A 19,097-nucleotide genomic window follows, 5' to 3' on the forward strand; every position below is an offset into this window, starting at 1 on the left:
TTTTGCGGCGCGCCTTTAAATTGCGGCGCTCACCCCGCGTCTATTCCACACACTTCTCTTCCTCTTCCGCCGCCACGCGCGCCTCCACCGCTTCCTCGTTGCTTCTGCTGCCACGCGCGCCCCCACCGCTCCAGCGCCCCGCCACCAACGCGCCACCATGCCGCCGCGCCGCCGAGGAGCGTCGGGCTACCGCGGCGTCCGCCAGCGCCCCAACGGCGGTTTCTACTCCGAGATACGGTCCGGCGAACTTCGGCTCGGCCTCGGCATCTTCGGGACGGCGCGCGATGCCGCCCGCACGTACGACGCGGCGGCGTGGCGCCTAGGCGGGCCGCGCCCACAGATGAACTTCCAGGATATTTACACGCTCCAGCAGGCGCTGGACCGTGCCCCGCCGCCTTGTCTTAACACAGCAGAAGACCGTGCGGAGCACGCTGAGCGGCAGCGCCGCCTCCTCGTCGCCCAGGAGGACGAGCGAGTCATGGCGGAGTGGCGCCGGTGCCACCCGGAGGACGTCACCTACGAGCAAACCTACTGGGCAAGGCGCCGCGAGGAGGAGACTCAAAGGCGCCGCGATCAATAGTTGGACAGGCGTCGGCTGAAGGCCCTGACGATATCGCAGTGCGAAATCGTTGAGAATGGTGGGCAGACGATCTTTACATCTGACGATGATCGTTGGACGGACATATGACTCGATACCTCGGACGAGACCAGGGAGGATGGCGATGATGATGATGGTGACGACGACTGGGAGTAGGTTGTAGTTGCACTATCTAGTAGTTTTATATCTATCTATGCTATGAAACTATGTAAAATATCTATGTATCGTTTTTTTATCTATGAATTTTATTTAGTTTTATTAAAAAATGTACGCAATGTATAGCGCGCGCTGCCTTTTTGCGCCGCCGCTGGAGCTACGCGCGCGTGCTCAATTTTGACGCTGCTGCTGGAGCCAGCGCTGCCGGCTGCGCCAAACCAGGCGAACAACACGCGGTAAATGAGTTTTTAGCGGGCGACGCGTTGCGCGGCTGTTGGAGATGCCCTGAGAAGGTGGAGCGCGCTGAAGCTGATGGGAGCAAAGAAGACATGAAGAAAGAAAAGAAGAAAGGGAAGGACAAGAAGGAAAAGAAAGAGGCTGGGTTGGGTCGGCAGAAGCAGATGTTTGATACCAATGCTGGTAAGGAGCTGGCCGAAAAGTCGGGCTTGACGGCGGTAAATTCCTTTTCGGAGCGTGGCGATCGGGAAGATGCAGAAAATGTTAAGAAATTGTAAGACAATAGGCTTTGGGGGGAACCGGCACAACCCTCTAGGGGTGGCCTATCACATATATATATATAATGAGGTGGTATACAACGTTACAATATACACATGTAAATACAGTCTAACACCCTCCCTCAATCTTAGCCACTTTCTAATGAATCTAGAAGGGTAAGATTGCGCCTGCAAGTCTCAAACTGTGGCAAAGGCAATGGCTTGGTGAAGATGTCAGCAAGTTGATCCTTGGAAGAAATAAACTTGATCTGTAGTTGCTTCTGAGAGACACGTTCACGCACAAAGTGATAGTCAACTTCAATGTGTTTCGTTCGGGCATGGAATACTGGATTTGCAGAAAGGTATGTAGCACCGATGTTATCACACCAAAGAACAGGAGGCTGTGATTGAGGTATACTTAACTCCTGAAGCAAGGACTGTACCCAGATGATCTCTGATGTGGCATTGGCCACAGCCTTATACTCAGCCTCAGTACTGCTACGCGAGATAGTAGCCTGTTTCCGAGCACTCCAGGCAATCAGGTTAGAGCCAAAGAAGACAGCATAACCCCCCGTGGATCGCCTGTCATCCGGATTGCCAGCCCAGTCTGCATCAGAATATGCTGAAAGACAACCAGAGTCAGACGGCCGAATATGCAAACCATGAGCCACCGTGAAACGAATATAGCGCAAAATCCGCTTAACAGCAGACCAATGAGTGTCACGGGGTGACTGCAGATACTGGCAGACTCGGTTAACAGCATAGGAAATGTATGGTCGCGTGATCGTCAAGTACTGGAGCCCACCAACAATACTCCTGTACTCTGTCGCATCAGAAGAAGAAAGAAGCACACCATCAACAGCATTGAGCTTATCAGTGGTAGACATGGGTGTAGTCGTCGGTTTGCACTTAAGCATCCCAGCTCGCTGCAACAAATCCAGAGAGTACTTCTTCTGCGTCATAACAAGGCCAGCATCACGAGAAGTAACCTCCACACCAAGAAAGTAATGAAGCTTCCCAAGGTCCTTGACCGCAAAATCAGCACCAAGTGAGCGAACAAGCGCAGTAACAGCCGACTGAGAGGAGCTGACCAAAATGATATCATCTACATAGACCAACAAGTACATAGTAACCTCAGGCCTTTGAAGAAGAAACAATGAGGAGTCAGCAGTTGATGATGCAAAACCATGAGCACGAAGAGCCATTGCAAGACGAGCATGCCAAGCACGAGGAGCCTGCTTCAGACCATAAATTGCCTTGGACAGACGACAGAGATGATCAGGGCGATCCGGATCAGAGAAACCCGGAGGCTGGCGCATGTAAACCTCCTCCGCCAAGACACCATGAAGAAAAGCATTTTGAACATCAAGCTGACGAAGAAACCAACCTCGAGTAACAGCCAGAGAGAGAAGAAGTCTGATGGTAGTAGGCTTGACCATTGGACTGAAGGTGTCTTCATAGTCAAGTCCAAAACGCTGTCGAAAACCACGAGCAACCAGACGAGCCTTATAGCGCTCAATGGACCCATCAGAATGCCTCTTCACTTTGAAAACCCATTTGGAATCAATGATATTTACGCGTGATTGTGGAGGAACAAGAGTCCATGTCTGATTGCGAAGAAGCGCTTGATACTCCTGCTCCATGGCCTCTCTCCAATGAGGAATGCGCATAGCAGCTTGATACGTGCGTGGCTCAGAGGATGGATCTGCGAGAGCAGCAGACATGCACGCCGCTAACCAAGCAACTGTGCCATCGTGACGTTGCTTAGGCTGAAAAATGCCACTCCGACTGCGCGTATGTGGACGTAGAGCAGCAGCAGGAGCCGGCAGAGGCGAAGGTGACGGAGACGTGACGGTCTCCGGAGATGCAGGAATCACCTCAGGCGAGCTCGGGACAGACGACTCCGGGCTGCATGGCGAAGACTGGCCCGACGACAGGGGCTCAGAGGCCATGGGCGAACCGAGAGTGGGCGAGGCCAGCTCCGGTGACACCGGCCCAGACGGCCTTGGCGAGGCGAGAGCAGGCGAGGCCGGCCCTGGTAAGAAGGGTCCAGACACCCTGGGCGAGGCAGGGGTGGGCGAGGCCAGGCCTGGTGATGACTGCCCCGACGCCCTGGGCGAGACGGGGACCGAGGAGGCCGGCCCAGTCGGCGGGGTTGCAGGGCGCGACGATGGCGAAGGCAGCCCAGAAGCCAGAGGCGACCGGGCCAGGACGTCGATCGGCCGTGCATGAGCACGAAAACCGAGGCCATGCAGGGGCGCCATGTGCTCCTCATGCACAACAGAAGGTGCCGAGGATGAAGGCGATGGCGACGAAGAGGAAGATGGCACTTCCAGAATCTCCAAACGAGCCCCACGACCAGTGCCTGCATCATGGTTAGGCAACAATAGAGGAGAATATGCAACATCATCAAATTGGTCAGAAGCAACAGAGGATGAATGCATGACAGGTGGCTCGGTAGTGGACACAGGGAGTTTGGCAAAGGGAAAAACATGCTCATCAAACACAACATCCCGAGAGATGTAGACACGATTAGTGGGCACATGAAGACATTTGTATCCTTTATGAAGAGAGCTATAACCAAGAAAAACACACTTCTTGGAACGAAACTCGAGCTTACGCTTGTTATATGGACGGAGATGGGGCCAGCAAGCACACCCAAACACCTTGAGAAAGGTGTAGTCCGGTTGTTCATTAAGGAGAACTTCAATGGGAGTCTTCATATTCAAAACACGAGTGGGAGTACGATTGATGAGAAAACATGCAGTGGTGAAAGCATCACTCCAAAAACGAAACGGAACAGATGCATGGGCCAAAAGAGTCAGACCAGCTTCAACAATGTGACGATGCTTACGTTCTACTGAACCATTTTGCTGATGTGTATGTGGACATGCTAAACGGTGAGTGATCCCAAGCGACTGAAAGAAGGAGTTGAGGTTGCGATACTCGCCACCCCAGTCCGACTGAACATGAACAATTTTGTGCTTGAGAAGGCGTTCAACATGTTTTTGGAACTGAACAAAAATGTCAAACACATCAGATTTACGTTTGATAAGATAAAGCCAGGTAAAGCGGCTGTAAGCATCAACAAAACTGATATAGTAATTATGACCACTAACAGAAGTCTGAGCAGGACCCCATACATCTGAAAACACAAGTTCTAAAGGATGTTTCACCTCACGACTGGACTCCGAAAAAGGAAGTTGATGACTCTTCCCCTGCTGACAAGCATCACACACTGCTACATCTTTATTACTAGACACACTAGGAAGCTCATGACGACGCAAAACATGCCGGACAATAGGTGTGGCCGGGTGACCAAGACGAGCATGCCACTGTGACGGAGATACCCGAACTCCACTGAAGACGCGAGCGACGCCAGGATGCTCCAGACGATAGAGACCTTGGCAGAGCCGCCCACTAAGAAGAATGTCCCTCGTGCCCCGATCCTTAATAAAAAGATCAAAAGGATGAAATTCACAAAGCACATTATTATCACGAGTGAGTTTAGGAACTGAAAGAAGATTACGTGTCACAGATGAAACTCGAAGAACATTGCGAAGTTGAAGACTCCTATTGGCATGTCTAGTGAGAAGTGATGCTTGACCAATATGAGAGATGTGCATACCTGCTCCATTGGCGGTGTGGATCTTGTCGGAGCCATGGTAGGGTTCACGAGTGTGAAGCTTCCCCATCTCACTGGTCAGGTGCTCTGTCGCCCCAGAGTCCATGTACCAGTGGGGATCAATGGAGTAGGACTGAGTGTGTCCCTGTGGCTTCTGCGGCGGCGGACGATCAGCCATGGCGACCTGACGAGCAAAGTTGTGTGTATCCTTCCCGTCATTGCCGAGACCAAGAAAACCCCGCTGGAAGTGCTTGTGACAGTTCGAGGCCCAGTGCCCATCGCGACCACAAAGCTGGCACACACGTGGACCGCCAGCCCCTGGTAGCGTCGCAGTAGGAGGAGGGGCCGAGGCGGGTGGTGGTGACTGCCCCGAAGGAGCCCTGGATGAAGCAGAGGAGCGACCACCCTTGGTGGCGGCGTTTGCCGAGAGGGCGCCGTTGCCCCTGGATCGGCGCGTCTCGACTCGTTGCTCAGTAAGCAGGAGGCGTGAAAAGACCTCGTGTGCTGGCATGGGCGTGGAGTTGCCCCTCTCATTGATGATCTCGACTAGGGCGTCATACTCCTCATCAAGACCATTGACAATAAACGAGTTGAACTCGGAGTCGGTGAGGGGCTGTCCAATGGAGGCCAGCGTGTCGGCGAGACTCTTAACTTTGTTGTAGAACTCAGTGGCGGTGGAGTCAAGCTTCTGACACTCCCCAAGTTGGCGATGGAGCCCAGATACACGAGCCTGCGACTGTGCCGCAAACGAGCGCTCAAGAATAGTCCATGCCTCGTGGGACGTCTTGGCGAAGACAACAAGCCCAGCAACGGCTGGAGAGAGCGACCCCTGGATGGAGGAGAGGTTCGCCTGATCCTGCCCTGTCCAGACACGGTGAGCCGGATTATAGACCGGACCATGCACGCTGTCAACCAGCGCAGGAGGGCAAGGGAGTGAGCCGTCGACATAGCCAAGCAGATAGTGACTCCCAAGAAGCGGAAGAACCTGTGCGCGCCAGAAGATGTAATTGTCCGACGACAACTTGATGGTGATGAGATGGCCGAAGTGAAACGGCGGCGGCGGCTGCGATCCCATCGAGGAGACTGGCTGAGGTGAGACCACCGTGGAGACAGTCAGAGGGGCAGCCGGCGCGGTGCCAGAGGGCGCGATGGCCGCGGTTGACGCCGCGAAGCCTGCCAGCGCGACGTCCTCCGCCACCAGCGGCGCAGTGGCCGAGGGCGCGACAGCTGCGGTTGACGGGGCGGCGGCGGTGTGGGCCACAAGCGCCTGCCCGGGCGAAGTAGCAGCCGGCGGGAGCGCGAAGAGGGAGCCGACGCTCCGTGTCCCGATCGGCGCCTGAAGGGAAGCGGCATCCAGCGGCCTCGAGAGAAGTGCCGCGAGGGAGGCCGGCAGAAAACCGGTGGCGGTGGAGCCGGACGCAGCGGCGGACGTCATAGCAGTCGGGCGACGGCGACGGCGGGCGCGGCGGCGGCGGCGGTGGCGGCGGCGGCGGTTTAGGGTTTTTAGGCGGAAGCGGACGTAACCTAGCGTGATACCATGTAAGACAATAGGCTTTGGGGGGAACCGGCACAACCCTCTAGGGGTGGCCTATCACATATATATATAATGAGGTGGTATACAACGTTACAATATACACATGTAAATACAGTCTAACAGAAATACAGGAAGAAAAAAGAGAAAAAGAAAGACAAAGAAGCTGAGACGGCCGGGCAGATGCAGGCATTTGATATGACTGTTGAAAATTTATGGTCGGAGGTGTATGCAGAGAGAATAAAGGTTGAAGGAAAACAGTCTAGTAGCAAGTCCAAGAAGAGAAAGCGCAAGCGTCACGATGGCGAGCTTGCTGCAAACGTTTCTGGTGGCGATCACATTGTGGCAAGAGAAGATAATAAAAGAAAGAAGGAGAATTCAGTTGTGCTGGAAAAGAGCAGCCAAATTGACAATGCTAAGAAAGGTACCAGTAAGAGAGGAAATGGAAGTGATAAAGTGAGTTCAGACCTTAGCCAGTATGTGTTTGCTGGAGAGGAAGCTAATGCAGATGGTAAGGGTGATAAGAAGAAAAAGAAGAAGAGAAAGGAAGGGATTGAAGGAGGAAAAAAGGGCAAAGAAAATGCAGCTCGGTCAAAGAACAAGGGTAGGTGGGTGACATTTGCAGATTTAGTGGAGGTTTTTAGCATCGAAGGTGGTGATGATGAAGAGGGTGGAAGCAGTGGTGGATCTGAACTTGTACATGGACAACGGTTTACCCTGGAAGAAGACGCCACCCTCATGGAAGCTATGAGGGATTATGCAGAGATGAAGCAGCTGGGAGAGGAAGGTTTAGAGATGATTCGTTGCTGTAGAAAATACCCAGAGCTGAAGGGTTACTGGAGTGATATAGGGAAATCGTTACCCCATAGAGGCATAGACCCCACGAGGCAATTTACCAGGGAGCACGTATATTACTCACTAGAAGCGACGAACGTAAATGGACACAGGAAGAATATCACAAGATTCGACAGTTTGTCGAAAAAAATGGCACGGATTGGAAGACATTGTCAGAGGAACTTGGAAAGAGTGAGATCCATGTAAAAGATACTTGGAGAAGAATAAAGCCTAAGAACTTGAAAAAAGGGCGATGGACCCAGGACGAGCACCAAAACTTGTTTGATTTGGTGAACCTTGACCTGCGTCTGAAAGCCCATCAGGAGAAAAATCCTGGCCATCGTAAGCTAAGAGATAACATTTCCTGGGAGACCATCAGTGATAAATTGACCAGCCGTAATCACAAGAATTGCTGCTTGAAGTGGTATGTCATATTAGCATCTCCGCTGGTCAAGCAAGGAATATGGGCGGATATTGATGATTATCACCTGGTGGAAGCGCTTCAAAGGGTCGATGCTGTTTGCATTGAAGATGTTGATTGGGAGAGCCTTCTCGGTCACAGGTCAGGGGAGGTTTGTCGTCAAAGATGGAACAAGTGGAAGTGCTGTCCAAGCTTTACTGCCCAGAAATGATTGACCACAGGGAATGAGAAACATCAGGAGTTCCCCACCCAGCAAACTTTTGGATGTCTCAATAGAACGGCATGTTCGATGTTGCATCTCGCCTGTTGTCGTGTGTTGTAGCCTGTAATATGTCTGGCTTGTGGGATTTGTGAGATGCTGAAATGTCCACAGCACTTGGTTTTTGCCAAATAAAAAGGGAACTTCATCTTGCTGTTTTATCTCCTCACTCCATCTCAACCACATTCACACCTAGTGCTCTAACTCCTACTCCCTCCGTTCCTAAATAGTTGTCTTTCTAGACATTGCAAATGGACTATCATATACGGATGTATGTAGACATATTTTAGAGTGTAGATTAACTCATTTTGCTCCGTATGTAGTCACTTGTTGAAATGTCTAGAAAGACAAATATTTAGGAACGGAGGGAGTAGATCACTCGCTCTCCTCTGGTTATGACAGCAGTGGCGATGGCAACAGTGACTTGACCCCTGCGAAGAATTGATCCATGCCTGACCGTGATCTGTACCATGAGTGTTCCAATCTTCCATCTACCTGTTCTACAGTGGTGTTGTCTGCAACAACAACAAATGCATCTTGCAAGTAATTTTATGAGGGCCTTACTCTTGTTAGCTAAACCACTTGACTGTGAACAATTTTAAGTGGAAATTTGTCACCAAGCATTCAAATTAGGATATCTACTTGCAATCATCTTTTTAGAGTAAACTTATGTACTTGCAATCATCTTTTTATTTTAGAGTAAACTTATGTATTTGCAATGATGCAATCTACTGCCGTGCGGGGGTAATTATGTACTAACATGTTCTGTTTTTTTAGGGGGCTATCATGTTGTTTCTTAGTAAGGCAATATGGGCGCTATCCAGAATGTTCTCTTGTCGAGTTACATTATCACTATTAAGGCTCATATAGATACAACGGAGACGACCAAAGGCACGTCCACAACTTATTTACTCCCTTCATAAAAAAAATATATAAGAGCGTTTAGATAGTTCCACTGTTGTGCGAAACAAGGAGATAGTTCAACCAAACTGATAGAATACCATACTGTATCCAGATTCGATGTGAATACTTTGGCTTAGCCTTGTTGTGATGATCAGTCTCTATATGCTAGTTTTATGCCTGGCTTTCTTTGTGTACATTTCCATGTGATTTGAACAGTTGTAGAATGATGTTTTGAGTTGGTGTGCATTGCAGAGTGGAAGGGTTGCTGAAAGCTGGTGGGCGAAGAGAGTGCGGACAGTGAGGGAACAAGCTAGGAAGGGCACCTGAACCTGAAGCCTGTGCATGTTTCATAAGCTGCTGCCCATCTTGGACAGGTAGAGTAGGCTGGAACTTTTTTTCTTTATCCAAGCATGTTTTCTTGGATATGATGGATGGATGCGGTTGCCCGGGCGGACAAATGGAGGGCGGACGCTTCCTGTCTGCGGATCGTTTTTGTTACTAGCTATATTTTTTTTCTATAAATTACTGTACAGCCCTGGGTTCACATAAACGGTGGTTGTAGCGTTTCGACTATACTAAAGGCTAATGCGCGCTTCGCCGCGCCGTTCTTCACTTGTGAAATTAACTTTTTTATATCTATAGATTATTGTGATCAGTTGTTTTGTTGTAATTTTATCTGTGCTGTTATTGTGTTTTAATTTTTATTGGTGGTGTTTTTTTTGTTCATATATCATGTTGGTTGATGTTGGAGTATTTTTTTATTCAAAAGAAGAGAGGAGTTATTTGATGTGTGGTTATGAAGTCTTTGCACATTTTGACCTGGTGTCGGTCCGGTGGTGATTGTTTGAGCCTATTGGGAGTTCTTATTTCATGCTAAATTCATGGAATTGCTATTGTGACGCTCACATGGGTCAGCACACGAAGCTTTAGCTCGCTCAGTTTGGCTCTATGCTCCTCTTGCTCATTTAGTTTTTTTCTCTAACCCCACTGTTAGCTCAGAAAAAATCTCCTATAATTTTTTATTTGAAAAGGTTAGTTAAATTAAATAATATTTTTGCAAATAAAAAACTAAATAATATTTTAAGGACTTAAAAAATAGTATGAATTTTAAAACATAAATTTTAGAAACATTCATAAATTTAAAATATATTCATGGTTTCAAAATTGTTCGCAAAATAAAAGGTTTTCTTATTTGAAAAAAAATGCTCACAAATTTTAAATGATCATGAACTTGAAAATATCCTCAAATTTACTCAGTATTACTGAATCTAAAGAATTTCAAAATATATTTATCTTCTTTAAAGTACACAAATTTTAATAAGTGCTCATGAATTAAAACGTGAAACAAATTAAAAATAAAAAGAAAAGAAGAAATAAAACTAAACAACACACGCTTACATGTGGGGTCCTAGTAATCCCACAACCCTCGAAGCACCACAACGCTTCAATTCGAGGGAGCTTAGTATCTCTATATATCTCTAATTAGCTTTTTTTTTTCCTTGTTTCTTGCACGCACGCATTTCTTTCTGGTGGTGGTTGACACGAAATTCTTCATGCAGAGATGGGGATAATCGTAAGATACAAGTAATTAGTGTCGTATTATGCGGATGCTTAACGGGATCGGTTTCTTGTTGAAATTAATGGGTTTTCCTAACCAATCATGCTTGCCGTTGGTGCACCCAACCCCCTACGGACTACTAGATCACTCCCGAAAGAAATTAGAGAGGCAAGTGATCGAACAACCCAGACAGACAGCGAGATCACAACCACGATTAAAAGGAGCCTCTGCAATTTTGCCGCAATAGTATATGTATCCCATTCCTGCAGGCTTTATATTTGATCTCGTCACATGCATGGTTCGCGTTGCAAGCGAAGCAAATCTCTCCCTTTGCTCCACCAGCATCGACGGTCCCTGCCGGTACGATTAACTAGTTATTATAAGCGTCTCCATCTGATGAAGCGTCTCTTTCGCATCACCCGTCGTCTTCGCTTTGCCGCTTGTCTCTCCAATAATGTAGTAGTACCAACTCGTGGTTAGTCCCCTTCACACACAAAAAATAAAACTCGTGAGTAGTTAACAAAACCAGCACAGCAATAACACCATTGCTGTCTATCGTTGCTCTCGTTAAGTAATGCCACTAATTAACTGACTGCTCACTACTGGAATCATGACATTTCATTTCACTTTGTGTTTTTTAAGTAAAATACATTGAAGGTCCTACAAGTATTCCAAGTGTGTCAAGTAGGTTCTAAAAGTTTGAAATCGTTCACCGCAGGTCCTAAATGTGTGTAAGTCGTTTGCCGCGGGTCCTAAAAGTATTTAAAGTGTGTCAAGTACTCCGTATAATGTAAGACGTTTTTTGACACTAGCACTAGTGTCAAAAAACGGCCTACATTATGGGACGGAGGGAGTAGTTCCTAAAAATCATTGGTAAAACATACAAGTAGGACCCGCGGTGAACGATTTCAAACTTTTAGGGGCTACTATTGTTTATTGGTCCCCTTTGCATTTTGTGTTAAAATTTGACCCTAGATTTTACTAACTAAATGTTATGCATGTAACCAAAAATAATATCACTGAAAACTACATTCAAATAGAATTCAACGATATAATTTTTTATGACATGCATTATTATTTTCTTAATTAAATTTATTTTTAAAGTTTGGCACAAAATACTAAGGGGCCAATGACACACTTCGAATACTTTTAGGACCTCCAGTGTATTCTAGGTAACATTTCACTTAGTGCCCAAACCAAACACACCCTTACATATTACTGTGAATTTTGCGATGCATGCATAATGATTCTCTAATCTCTTTGGTTACACAAACGTGCTGCTGGAAGCTCACTCCAACTTGCCACAGTGGAGGGACCTAATCATGTTTACCCAGAAAAGGGAGCTCGATTAGTTAACGTGTTTGCAGGTGGGAGTACGTTGCAACAGCCAGCTGGTCGAGGTAGGTAGGTGAGAGCGAGGTACTCCTATGCCGCAAGGTTAGTGTTCGTCCGTGTGCCCACCCAATCCAATCAAGCGTGTTTTGCAAGACCACCACTGGTCTAGAAAGCCTGACTATCAATTCGGTTTCTCTGCTTTGTTCTCACGCTTATTCTCACTCGGAGTAACTGCTCGGTTGACTTTTGTCGTGGGCGGATTTTTCTCATGCGGTCATGCCTTCCCGTGTCGTGCGTTGATGCAAACATCGCATCCTCCATAGGTTTCTTTCCTGTGTGGAAATTGATTTGACTTTTTTATTGTACATTAAGTAATTGAATAAAACACAATGTACACACGACTGCACTGAGCTCAACTACAAATCCCCTAAGCCCAACAAATATGCACTTCCTCTGCAAACGGATGCAAAAACGTCCTACATTTGTTTATAGAGGAAGTACCGCATTCTTAACAAAGAAATACCGGACAAATATATGAATTATGAATTTGTTTAGAACACATAATAAGTCTAAACGCTGCATCAAATTAAGTATTTTTCTTTAAGTATAATTAAATTACTTTGCTCAAATGCGCCTGAATATGTGCCTGCAAGCACTTTAAACTTTAAAGATATACTGATATTTTTATGGGCAGGACATCGCGTATAGCAGGGTGCCAGGATCAGAAGCAGAAGGCTCTTTTGGGAGGTGGACCAGCTGCACCAGAAAGTTGGTGGATCATTTTCCTACGTCAACATCACAGAACACGTGACGATCCTCTCGCCTACATTATTACAATACACTGTGCACTAACCGTTGGAAGCACTCGCACGAGAGGCTGACTGGTGGGGGTTCAGATGCATATAGTTTATTGTTAAGGTTGCAACTGCCAGGAAGCTTAGTGGACAAACAATAATAGTGGTAGCTAGTGACATGCATGTTGTCACAGAATATTGACTGCACTGGTGGTTGCACAAAGGCCATGGTTCGCTTCAGAAGCACACCCAAGGTAAGTGCAGTGTTTTATTTAGAGAAAAATATTATTTTTTTCATGCTATCAATCGTAGTGACATGATAACTGTCCCCTCGGACATTTTGCATGGGATTTCTGTTTGTCCTGTGGTTGATCAACATCCGCTTTGGCAAATAAAATTCCATTCACTGTTCCAAATTTGAGGCAATATGCTCCAACAGGAACATTGAAACTATTTGCTGTTGCGGACATTCATACATTTTTCAATAGACCTGAGGGCATCTCTAATAGCAACCCTCAAATTTTCTCCCGCATCCGTCCGCGAACAGGGGACCAGTCCTTGGACATGGATGCTCGAGGCAGCCATCCAACTGTAGCCGCATACATTTTCACAACAATTTGAACCAACCGGACGAAATTCGATCAAACCAGATGAATTTTGATATAAACACGGCGGATTTCATTAAAAGTAGGATAATTTGTATATAAAACAAGATGAATTTTGATATAAACACGGCGGATTTCATTAAAAGTAGGATAATTTGTATATAAAACAAGATGAATTTTGATATAAGCACGGCGGATTTCATTAAAAGTAGGATAATTTGTATATAAAACCAGATGAATTTTGATATAAACACGACGGATTTCATTAAAAGTAGGATAATTTGTATATAAAACCGGACGATATTTCGTCCAGTGAACTAAAAAACCAAAACTAAACCCCCAAACTATCATATACTTCACGGTGACCTCGTAGGTCATGCCGGGCTAGCAGGCGGCTCCTCCACCGTCATCGTTGCCTGACCCGGCGTCGGAGTCGTCAGAGTCGGGCTTGGGGCGGCGGAAGGTGGATACGTCGCGACAGGGCTTCCCGGCGGCCGCCTGGCGCTCGCGGATGATCCTCTCCGCCTCCTCCTGCGCCATGCGGAGTGCGGCCCAAGGACGTGGGCTGGGGGAGAGGGCGGTTGAGGGAGTCCTGAACTAAGGGGTCCTCGGGTGTCCGGTCTATTCAATATGGGCCGGACTGATGGGCCGTGAAGATAAAGAAAGAAGACCACCTCCCGTGTCTGGGTAGGACTCCTGTATGCGTGAACGACAAGATTGGTGTCCGGATAGGCTATTTCCTTTCCCTGTAAACCGACTATGTACAACCCTAGGCCCCTCCGGTGTCTATATAAACCGGAGGGGTTAGTCTGTAGGCAGAATCATAATATTCATAGGCTAGACAAGCTAGGGTTTAGCCATTACGATCTCGAGGTAGATCAACTCTTGTAACCCCTATACTCATCGAATACAATCAAGCAGGACGTAGGGTTTTACCTCCTTTAAGAGGGCCCGAACCTGGGTAAACACTGTGTCCCTTTGTCCATTGTTACCATTGATACTCAGACGCACAGATTGGGCCCCCTACCCGAGATCTGCCGGTTTTGACACCGACATTGGTGCTTTCATTGAGAGCTCTGCTGCGTTGTCAACAGAAGGATTGATGGCGTGCCTCATCATCAACGATGACGCAATGTCCGGGGAGACCTTTCTCCCTGGACAGGTCTTTGTGTTCAACGGCTTCGTGCTATGGGCCGACTCGACCGGCCAACTCGAGCAGGTCGACAGCTACACCCCCGGTCAACAGATCAGGTTTGGGAACCTGAATTACGTCGCTGATATCCGAGGAGATCTGATCTTCGAGGGGTTTGCGGCCTCGACTGCCGCTCCCTAACCTCATGAACAAGGCCCTTCGGATCTGCTATCAAATCCCATCCAGGGGTCAATATTCACACCTGCCTCGGCCTTAGATCCGGGGCAGATCGTGTCGTCCAAAGACGGGAGGATCGACCCCGCCAGACCTTCTCCTATCATGGAGCTCCCAACCGGAGACCCAGATGCGATCGCGCCGTTGGTGAACCCGGAGCTAAACAGGACTCTCTCAGTCATCTGAGAGCCGGACTCGCCTCTGGACGGTAACTCCGAACTGTCGAGGTCTGCGTCCATCGGGCTCGATCAAGTGCCCGGCCCCGCAGATCTGCAGACTCCTATCCAGCTTTCGCTCTTAGACGAAGCACTTGGCTTAATACAATCTCTCGCCATTACGGAATCCTTGCCTCCAAACTACACCCAGCTCAGGCTGGGGGCTGAGATCGGGGAATTTCACACCCCACCCACCACCCACTTAATAGCCACTGTCGAGGATTTAACCGACATGCTAGACTACGCCTTCAAAGACATCGACGGCATGGACGATGATGTCGACGCCGAACAAAGACAAAACCTGCCTATCACTGGGCGTTGGACGACCACTTATACCTATGATGTATACATGGTGGACACTCCTGAGAAGAAGGATGACGATGGCATTCAAGATCCAGGCAAGGACAAGCCCGTCGATGAACCACCAAAGCGCCCACGTCAGCGGCACCGCTCACGATCGCGTCGGGCAAAGCATAGTAATACCGGCACCGGAGATAATGACACTCCGGATAATGCTGAAGACCGTGACCACCCCATCGAACCCCCATCCGAACAGGACAAGAGGGAGGAGGGTCAGTACAACCCCAAACGCGCTGATCATGAGGACTCGGAAGACAACAACTACTTACCTGCCTCCGAAGAGGATGTGAGCCTCGATGACGAAGATTTCATCATCCGAGAGGAACCCCTCGAACAAGAACTCTTCAAGCGACAACTCATCGCCACCGTGCGGAGCCTGAAAAAGAAACAACAGCAGCTTCAAGCTGAATAGGACACGCTCAATGATAGATGGACCAAGGTCCTAGCCGCCGAAGAATACGGCCTTAAGCGACCAGTAAAGAGTTACCCCAAGCGCAGGCTACTGCCACAATTTGATGATGAAGCCCTTGATCCAATTTCGTCAAAATACAATTATGCTGATCAACCAGACCGACCACCACGTGGACGGCACAAAACGGCTCATCATGCCGAACACCAGCCCGCACCACCTCGCCGTAGAGGCAAGGAGACAACGGCGCCAGACTACACTTATGAGTTACGTCAGGACCTGGACAATAAAGCCGGCCGGACCAGATCAATCTACGGATCCAGAGGACGTGCTCCGGCACGAGATGACGGCCACCAAACCTGGCGCGATGAACATCATCAAGTTCGAGGTCAGCACCGAACACATATGTCATCCGAACTTCGTCATGATGTAGCCAGGTATAGAGGTGTCACACACCCTATGTGATCTACTGATGAGGTAATGCAGCACCAATTTCCGGAAGGGTTTAAACCCGTGAACATCGAGCAGTACGATGGAACGATAGACCCTGCCGTCTCGATTGAGGATTTTCTTTTCCACATTCACATGGCTCGCAGAGATGACCTCCACTCCATTAAATACCTTCCCCTAAAGTTGAAGGGACTAGCACGACACTAGTTGAATAGCCTCCCAGAGAACTCCATTGGGAGTTGGGAAGATTTAAAAGATGCTTTCCGGGCCAACTTTCAGGGCACTTATGTCCGGCCACCGGACGCCGATGACTTAAGTCACATAGTATCAGCCCGGCGAATCAGCTCACAAACTTTGGAATCGGTTCCTCATTAGAAAGGACCAAATCTTGGACTGTCCAAACGCCGAAGCCTTGACGGCCTTTAAATACAGCGTCCGTGACGAATGGCTCGCCCGACACCTCAGGCAGGAAAAGCCGAAAACCATGGCAGCTCTTACAACACTTATGACCCGCTTTTGTGCAGGCGAAGATAGCCGGCTAGCTCGTAGAAGCAACAGTTCCAGCGACCCCGACACCTCTGAGGCCAGGGACGGCAATGGTAGACCACGCCGCAATAAAAACAAGCACCGGAACAATAACGACGACACAGAAGACACGACAGTCAACGTCGGATTCAGTGGTTCTAAACCCGGCAGCGGAAGAAACCTTTTAAAGGAAACAGGGATGATCCATTCAACTTGGACAAAATCCTCGAGAGGCCTTGTCAGATTCGTGGCACCCCCAATAAGCCTGCCAATCACACAAATAGAAATTGCTGGGTTTTCAAACAGGCCGGTAAGTTAAAATACCAAACATAAGGGAAAGGGACCTCCAAGTGAGGATGATGATGAGCCCCGTCAGCCGAACACCGAGGGTCAGAAGCAGTCCCCCCCGAGGTGAAAATAGTGAACATGATTTATGTCACTCACATCCCCAAGAGGGAGGGCAAACGCGCACTAAGGGACGTCTACGCAGTAGAGCCTGTCGCCCAAAAATTCAACCCATGGTCGGCTTGTTCGATCACCTTTGATCATAGGGATAATTCAACCAGTATTCGTCACGGGGGTTCGGCCGCCCTAGTACTCGATCCTATCATCGACGGATACCATCTCACTAGAGTCCTTATGGACGGCGGCAACAGTCTTAACTTGATCTATCAAGAAACTGTCCGTAAGATGGGTATCGAGCCATCAAGAATTAAGCCTAGTAACACTACCTTTAAAGGAGTGATACCCGGTGTGCAGGCCCGTTGTACGGACTCATTAACACTAGAAGTGGTATTCGGCTCTCCAGACAACTTCCGCAGCGAAGAACCGATCTTCGACGTCGTCCCTTTCTGTAGTGGCTATCACGCATTGCTCGGACGAACGCTTTCGCCCGCTTTAATGATGTCCTGCACTATGCTTATTTGAAGCTTAAAATGCTCGGACCGCGTGGCGTCATCACAGTCAATGGAAATATGGAGCGCTCCCTTCATACTGAAGAGCACACCGCGGCCCTAGCAGTCGAGGTGCATGGCGGCCTCATCAAGACAAACAATTCATCGGTCATCAAGACCAATGACATTGCCAAAAGAGTCCAGTCCGCATCTCATTGCGATAGCTCGATCGACCCAGACCTTGAATAGCAGTTCTGCCTCCACCGATTGCCTTATAAGGCCGTGGTATATGTACCGTGTGTACATAACTACGCACTTGAATTACCTTGGGCAATGCCAGAGGCACACTACGGAAAAGGTCCATAGTACGGTTCGACCCTATTCAGACCTCACATACCCTTTTTTTCTCTCTCACTGCAGGTTCATTCGAAAACCTACCAGCTGTATGGTTGCATGAGGGCTCCCTCCTAGGCCCCTCTTTCTATTCTTTGCAAACAACCATCTAATCCTCCTCTCAAAGGATTCACTACTAAGGAGAAACGGCGCAGACGTGTGAAGAGCACCAATGGGATCTTCAAACCACTACTTTTTAGGCCCTGTGTAAACCTTTCCCTTATGTAAATTTTTGGCATGACCTCAATATTCCTGGCTGTAAGGGCATATTTATCCCCTAGTGGTTTTGGTGATTGATGACAATGCTTTTGCGGACTAATCGTGTGCGTTAAGTTCTTTCAGAGAATCATCCATTGGCACGAGATGATTTCCTCCCCTCGGTGTTTTATTCAAGACGGTGTAGCTCCTTCGTTTCGTTGTTGGTGGACTAGTTTCGTAGGAGTCACCGTACTATTAAGAGGGGATCCGCTTTGGTAAGACTAGGGTGGAATCAACACGTACACATCCCAATCACACCCGTCGTCTTCCTTTCGCATCTTTGGAGCTGCAACTTCTCTTCCGTACCTGCTTCACCCTGTGCCAGCGGTAGTACTGCGGTCTACAGCGGTAGTACCGCCGAAGCCCTCCAGCGGTAGTACCGCTCCACGAAGCGGTAGTACCGCTCTCAGCGGTAGTACCGCTCCACAGAGCGGTAGTACCGCTCGCGGGCTTCGGTCGTAGTACCGCAGCTGTACCGCGCTACTGCCGCCTCAATTCGAGACTGTGTTTCCTCGTGTCGGGTTTTGCGGCACTAGAAGCGGTAGTAGAAGCGGTAGTACCGCTCCGAGCGGTAGTACCGCTCCTACTCCCGCGGTAGTACCGCTCTAGGGCCAGTGGCCTGACTTCCTCGCCAGCACGGTAGTACCGCTAGGTAGGGAGCGGTAGTACCGCTCTCAGCGGTAGTACCGCCCTGCCCTAGCGGTAGTACCGCTCTGTGCGGGGCTGCTCAGTGGGGTAACGGTTGGATTTGTTCCCCCACTATATAAAGGTGTCTTCTTCCTCCAAGTTGACCTACCTCTTTCCCCCAAAGCTCCATTGTTGCTCAAAGCTCCATTTTCGCCCGATCTCTCTCCCTAGCCAATCAAACTTGTTGATTTGCTCGGGATTGGTTGAGAAGGCCCAGATCTACACTTCCACCAAGAGAAATTTGATTCCCCCCACTTATCCCTTGCGGATCTTGTTACTCTTGGGTGTTGAGCACCCTAGACGGTTGAGGTCACCTCGAAGCCATACTCCATTGTGGTGAAGCTTCGTGGTGTTGTTGTTGTTGTTGGGAGCCTCCGATTGTTGTGGAGATTGCCCCAACCTTGCTTGTAAAGGTTCGGTCGCCGCCT

The 19,097-nt window shown here is 48.7% G+C and overlaps 1 pseudogene; it reads left to right on the forward strand.

Moving 5' to 3' along the window:
* Nucleotides 1-1,083: 1,083 nt before the first annotated feature.
* Nucleotides 1,084-14,446, forward strand: LOC123114747 (uncharacterized; annotated as a pseudogene).
* The last annotated feature ends 4,651 nt before the right edge of the window (nt 14,447-19,097 follow it).

Source organism: Triticum aestivum, chromosome 5B (genome assembly GCF_018294505.1).
Source record: "Triticum aestivum cultivar Chinese Spring chromosome 5B, IWGSC CS RefSeq v2.1, whole genome shotgun sequence".
Taxonomy (NCBI): domain Eukaryota; kingdom Viridiplantae; phylum Streptophyta; class Magnoliopsida; order Poales; family Poaceae; genus Triticum; species Triticum aestivum.